This window comes from Anomaloglossus baeobatrachus, chromosome 5 (genome assembly GCF_048569485.1).
Source record: "Anomaloglossus baeobatrachus isolate aAnoBae1 chromosome 5, aAnoBae1.hap1, whole genome shotgun sequence".
NCBI classification, from domain to species: Eukaryota; Metazoa; Chordata; class Amphibia; order Anura; family Aromobatidae; genus Anomaloglossus; species Anomaloglossus baeobatrachus.
Genome location: NC_134357.1, coordinates 513007493 through 513014685, shown reverse-complemented (window position 1 = coordinate 513014685; position 7193 = coordinate 513007493). Strand labels below are relative to the sequence as shown.

The window sequence follows — 7193 nt, the reverse complement described above, 5'->3', positions numbered from 1 at the left end:
TTCATCTTCTGTTAAATTTTACAAAATGAAAATTTTTATGGTATTCTTTCGAAAATTAAAAATATAATTTACTTACAAGAGTAAATTTTCAAAAATGTGTCCATTGGTTACAATGTTGTACAATTGACGACCAATTAAGTTGGTCTCATGTTGGACATTGACATAGACATAATAAATGTAAACTGTGTTTTGAGAATATAAGAAGTAATCTAACCATCAAATTGGTTGGGTACAAATGTGTTCCTAAAACTAAAAAAACAACCATGCCATCAAACATATATGTGATCCGTCACTAAATATAATCACACATGTTTTATTTTTTTTTTAAACTCAGAGTTGACACATTTTTGGAAATCCCTCTTTTTAGAAATTTTGACTCATTCATCATATTTTTTTTTTGAATGTCAAGATTACCAAAAATGTGTATCATAAGTCAACAAGATCTTCTAGTGAAGTAACCTGAGTGTTGCTGAGTATGTTGTTTTGTGTGGCCTCAGAAATAGTATTTTCAGGAATGGAAGCAGTTGTTTGCTGAACAACATTCCTATTACTAACTACAGTATTGTGTGGAACAGTCTGTTGCATGCTTGTTTGTCCCAACACATTGCCTGATGTTGAGTACACCTGTGGATCTACATGGGTAATTGGGTATTGTGTGTGTGTATGTTGTTGACCTTGAGGATAGTTGACTGATGTTTGTAAGTGTGGTGTAGGTAACATAGTTGTGATTGGATAATGAGGCATCATGAATGATTGTGGGTATGTTGAACCAGGAAACAAGTTAGGTAAACCACCAATATTTGTGGGTTGAGTAAAGTAACTAGTACTTGGAGTGGGTTGTAAATTCATATAGTTGATGGGTTGCTGTGAGGTTGCACTTTGTACAGTGCTTAAGGCACCAGTATTGGTTGCAACATACCCTTGTCTAATTGGTGTTGGGAATAACGTACTTGAAGCAATTGAAGGTTGACCAGATTGTTGTAATACTGGATTATTGACTATTACAGTTGCCATTGTTGTTTGTGTTGAAATTGTATTTTGATTGTCTGTTGTGTTTGGGACTGTATGTTGTTGCATAATGGTACGCCAATTTTCTATGGCCTCATATACTCTCACTGGTTCCTGTTCTGCCTGACTAGCTGAAAGTAGGGTCAGCATAGCAGCACGTACACGTTCCTGCCTATCGGATGGAATTTTGGTTAGGCTAGAAGATAAAGACCGACAAAAGCGCTCGGCATCTGTTTCAGGAATCAGAGTGTTCATTATGTGAATAATGCGTGTGTCAATTATTTCCGGTAAGGATCTCATTTCCTCAGGTCTGCGGATTCTTCTTGCACGTAGAGGTTGTGGTGCAAAACGTGGAAGTACATTTGTTTGTGTTGATTGTGTAGCTGGTGTGGTTGTTTGTTGTGTTGATGAGGCTTGGGTGTTGGTTTGTGCACTCTCTGTCCCACCCTCATGTGATTCAGTTGCTGCATCTTGTTGAATCTCTGGATTTTCACTGTCTTCTCTGCCAGGTTCTTGTTCTGATGCTGAGGTGGCTGTAGCAGAGGGACCAGCTGTTGGTTGATCATCTGAATCGTCTAGATTATCCTCCGTTCTATAAGAAAAGAGACAACATATTACAATCTTAACATTTATATTTGTACAATTATCTTCATGAAGTAAATGAAACTTTTTTTTCCTTTTTTTTTTTTTTAAAAAAAAAAAAAAACTTACTGTGTTACTTCTAAGATGGGTGCTAGGAAGCTTATTTGTTGATAATAAACATATCTGCGTTTGCGGCCTTGGCTGGATGAGGATGGTATAGGGTTGTACTCCCTTCGGTACTGATCACGTGCAGAACGCCAACGCCTTTTCACCAAGTCAACTGTGTAATTTTTAAAAATATGTCACTTGCAACATTCACCATAAATCTGCACACATTAATTAAAATAATGTTTGCTAAATGTAATATACTATTTAACCAAATCATGTTGGCCAAATACTTTTGAGGACAAAAATTTTTGGAATATATTCTTCATTCAAAACCATTTTTAGACATTCACACATAACAAAATAATATTTCTGTTAAATTATCTTTGAAGTAATTGTCATATATATTAAAAATTTCCTTTTTTTTTTTTTGTCCAATAACATTTGGCAAAAAAGTCCTAGAAATATTATTTTATTCATGTAGGTCATGATATTGAAATGTCATTTAACTAAATAAAAAAAAAATATTAAAAATAAAAAAACATGATTTGAAATTGTGATACGAAACTTAGACTCATAAAACAGGGAAATTAAAAACACATGACAGTTTAATCTGTTAGTTAATTAACTTCATGAAGAATTCAAAGGCAGATTACAAAAATAAGTATACTTTGATTTTTGTCAGTTATGAAATGTTTGGTTACCTTTTTAAAAATTTAACATGAACTCAATATATAGAGTAGGACATATACCAATTCTTCACAAAGATTTTTTAACTAAAAGACAACATAACTATAACAACACATTCACAGTTTGTTATTATTTTAAAAATCCTAATATATATATTAAATAAAAAAATATAAAAACATACAACAACTTACCATATTTAGCACGCTTTGCAGGCGAACATCTAGCCCATGCATTATTGGGGTACACTTCCTCAGCTACTTGATTCCAATGGCGGTCAACTGTCAGTCGGTCATGGTAACCATCAACACGTGTATCCCATAATGGTGGGTGAGTCTCGACAGCTGTTATCAGTTTCTCCGTGTCCACCCGTGGTGCCATTATTATATTTCGTAGGCGAAATTTTGCTCAAAATATATCTTTCAATACACAGAACTACAACTGCTTGCTTGCTCACTCCTTCTGCAAATGCATAGTTAGTTTTGTGCAAAAAAAATATGTTAGCTACGCCACCTGAAAGTATTTGAGATTGTAACAACCTTTCTAATGAAAACACGGACACGGACCACACGGATAGCATACGGAGGCCATCCGTATCACGTACGTGTAAACACGGACCCATAGGATTTAATGGATCCGTGAGGACGTTATGCCGGTGGAAAACGGACATGTCAGCGCTTTTTCGGCACGCTCATACGTACGCACGGAACGGACACACGCTCCGTGCGCAAACACTGACGTGAGGCTTTTTATATTACAAATAATGTGTCAACATCAGCACGTGTCTCCGGTACGTGTAAAAAATGCCAAAAACGTACCGGAGACACGGATGTGTGGCGCAGGCCTTAGATAGATAGATAGATAATGGATGGATAGATAGATAGATAGATAGATAGATAAACAATGGATGGATAGATAATGGATGATATTCTGTCTCTTCCTGGTAGCAATGAATCCAACCGCTCTAATTATCAGTCCCTTAGATAACTGTATGATTTTACTCACTCTACCGGCTTCCACAGATAGTGTTAACTCAGCCCAAACGGAAACGCTGTAGTTTTCTTCTAGAATCTTGTATTAAGTACAAAGTAAAGGCAGATGAAAAGGAATAATCTGTACAGGGTTTTAGACATGTCTCTTCAGCAATGGTTCCTAGACTAAACTGAAGGAGAAGGGAGGAGCTTTCTATACAGAAGCCAACTAAGGGAGGTACATAGGGACAAACTTCATACAGTCTAATCTACCTAGTAATAATAAGGAATTTCCTGATAGGAGGAAAAATATGCAATGCAAGAATTATATACAACAGGTTGTTCCCATTCATGGGACACAACACTCCCCGTCTGAAATCATATGATTTCACAAGTCCTTCTACGACGTAAGGAGTCGATCCTGTCCCTCGATGTCACGAAACCTGTAACGAGAAAAGAGACAAACACAAAAAACGCAACAGTAATGCACTGAATTCAAGTCCATGCTTGGTTGATGACGCATTGTCCTTGCGTAAAAATGTAAAAGTAGAAAAATGTAAAAAATTAATCCAAGTTCAACGAACCCATCTTCAGATTGGGGAAGCCGCAAACATGCCAACTCTTCCTCCAACCCAATAATCCAACGGTAAAGTTTTAATCCAAAGGAAAAGTTCAAGGTTCAATTGGACACGGACAGTTGTGTCTCCGTACAGCAGGGGTAAGGAAAGGTACGCTCCCCGCCGTGGCAGTGTCCAACGACAAAATTAGTTCATGTAACGTCCTCCTTTGGTAAAAGTAGCATGAGTTCGATGGCTGGACGAATCACACACATGTGCCAGCCGTGGCACGATGAAGACTTGTAGTCGGTGAAACAGTGAGCGATGTGAATAAGACGAGCTACGGCTCGTACCTCAGATGACCAACTTGAGAAGCGCTCGAAGCGATGAGGTCTCAACTTCTGTTCTGATGTCACTGAAGTGTAGCGAGCGGAGACGACCGGTCAAATTTCCTTGTCGGATTCTGGTTCCACCAGCTCGTACTTGTTGCCGGCGTAGTTATCGCAGGTCTCCTCGTATAAGATACTTGGAGGTGTCAGCCACATGTTGTCGCCAAGTTTGGATGCAGCAGTGAGTCTTGTTCCTCGGTCGGCTGGTTTTTGTTCGGTGGGAATGTGGTGTCACTGTTCAGCATGATCTCTGTCGAGGATATTTTGCGTAATCTCGACAAAGCATTTCTCCATCTCTGGTTGTCTTTCCAAAGTGCGTTTTAGAGAGGAGGACCTTGCGGTTGCTTGCTGGGAGTTGTTTGGCAACCTTGGCCTTGGAGACCCAAAGGGTAATGGGGCTACCCAACTGTTAGAGTCATTTTGAGAGAACTCTTTATCCATAATCTTTATGAATTCTTTGTCTTCTCTCATCGGAGCCAATTTGTTGTCTTCGTTTGTAGACTCGAACGCTGTTGACCCGAAGTCGTCATCCCAGAGATGATATGCGTCCGGGAGGCTGTTGTCGCCACCTGGTGTCACTCAGCCTCTCTTTCTCCCCGTAGTGATGCGGACATGGTTGAAAGTGAGTGCCGCGACCGTTTGGGAGGATGTGCGTCTTGTAGGAGGAGATCGCTTCGGGACTCTTCATTTTGCCTACGCAGACGTTTCCTATGATCACCCAGCCTAAGTCGTAGTGCTGAGCGAATGGCGCATCGTGTGGCCCGTTGATGTGTTGGCGTACTTTGTGTAGCCGGAGGATGTCCCTTCCAATCAGAATCAGGATTTTTGCACTATGATCAAGAGGTGGGATCTTGCTGGCGATAGTTCTCAGGTGAGGGTGGTGAAGAGCTGCCTCTGGTGTTGGAATCTCTTCCCGGTTAGCCGGTATCTGGTTGCACTCGACGAGTGTCGGTAGAGGTATCTCTACAGTATTTTCAAGAGATGTTACCACGAGACCACTGGCTCTTCTTCCGCAAGCTTCTGAGATGCCGCTGCAAGTACCTAGTGTATAAGGGTAGGCATTTCCTTTTAAGCCGAACAAGTCGAAGAGTTCAGATCTGGCAAGTGACCTGTTACTCTGGTCATCCAGGATGCTGTACACCTTCACGGCCCTTTCTGGGTGACCTTTGGGATATACCCTTACTAGGCATATTTTCGCACAAGACTTGTCCCAGAGATCTTCTCCGCAGACTGCGGTGCACAAGGAGGATACTGTGAGGTGGTTTGCAGCTTGGCCTGTACTCTCCCTGCCATGACTTGTGGTAGGAGAAGGTGTAGGTGCAGGATCAGGCTGAGATGGGTGCAGCGCTTGTACGTGATCTGTGCTGTCACACTCCATGCACTTAATTGTAACCTTACAGTCCTTGGCAAGGTGTTCTGTAGAGGCACAACACCTGAAACATACCCCAAACCTTTTCAAGAGTTCCTTTCGTTCTTGAAGGGGTTTCTTCCTGAAGCCAATGCACTTCTTCAGGGTGTGTGGCAGTTTGTGAATAGGACATTGGCGGTTCGGATTTTCCGCCTTCCCGTCTTCAGTGCCATTGTCTGGTGCTGACGGTGTAGGTGGTAGAACATCGGTCTTTTTGACTGATACTGGGCCCCTACATTTTCTGTCATTTTCATGAGGGCTCTCATATCTGGGAGCTGGTGAAGTGGAGTCGGTGGGTTCTCCACAGGTGAAGCTGGGGTCTGCCTTACGTTCTGCGATGCCGTTGATGAACTCGCAGAAGTAGGAGAATGGAGGGAAGGACACTTGGTGCTCTTTTTTATAGTTTGTTCCTACTGTCGTCCACCTTTCCTGCACGTTGTAAGGTAACTTGGCGACTATGGGTTTCACCCCACGAGCGGTGTCCAGGTAGCTGAAGCTAGGTAGGTGTGTGTCTGTTTTGGCCAGCTGGAGCTCGGACAGCAGGTCGCTGAGTTCCTGGTACTTTGAAGCATCCTTGCCAGATATTTTGGGAAGGTCGTATAGTTGTTTCAGCAATGCATCTTCAATTGCTTCAGGACTGCCGAAGCCTTTCTCTAGTCTATCCCATGCGGTTGCGAGACCAGTTGTTGGGTCGCTGATGTAGACGGATCTGAGTCTCTTGATTCTCTCAGTAGACCGTGGTCCTAGCCGCCTGATTAGCAAGTCCAGCTCTTCAGCAGCTGTACTGCCGAGGTCACGCGTTGCGGTTTTGAAGACACACTTCCACCCTCTGTAGTTTTCGGGCTGGTCGTCAAACTTTGTGAGACCGGTGTTGGTGAGTTCTCGGCGGATCATGTACCTCACAAAGTCGGACATGTCTGATCTTTCCGACGTTGGGGGCACATTTGCTGACTGCGTGGTGCTGGTTGCGTGATTCGTAGCTTCTTGGTTCGGGAACATGGGAAAGTATGGAGTGGCGTAGGCGTTTAGACCAGTGATCGGTTTGGTGTGTACAATCTCTGTTGTATACGGGGCTGGAACTACATAGTTGCTGGGAGTGTAGCACCTTGCCGGCATGTTAGGTTGCATGTAGACATGGGCATACGGAGGTTGCTGATGCGCAGAGTGTGGCTGTGCATTGGAATATGAAGCTGGTTCAGGCTTGAAAGTCTGAGGTGCATTGGACTGACCTGGAAGGCTGGAAGCTGTAGGTGGATCAGTGTCTTGAGGCTCTGGAGAAGTGTTAGCACTGACGGGAATGTTGATGGTAGTTGGCAGTTCGTCGGCTTGGCTCAGCACGTAATCTCTTGTACGCTTAAGTGAGTCTTCTGTGTCGAGATCACACAAACTGGTGCTGCCTTCTTGGCTCCCACCCAGAGCTTGCTCAAAGACTTTTAGCCTTGCCATGGCCGCCACATGTTCACCTTCCTTCTGTAGGGCTTCAATT

The 7193-nt window shown here is 42.6% G+C and overlaps 1 long non-coding RNA gene across 1 annotated transcript; it reads right to left on the bottom strand.

Moving 5' to 3' along the window:
• Positions 1-463: 463 nt before the first annotated feature.
• Positions 464-2664, bottom strand: LOC142312029 (uncharacterized). Its single transcript, XR_012754326.1, has 3 exons — positions 2577-2664; positions 1720-1870; positions 464-1600 (listed from the first exon to the last, which is right to left on the bottom strand). It is a non-coding gene; the product is annotated as an uncharacterized LOC142312029 (long non-coding RNA).
• Between the last annotated feature and the right edge of the window lie 4529 nt (positions 2665-7193).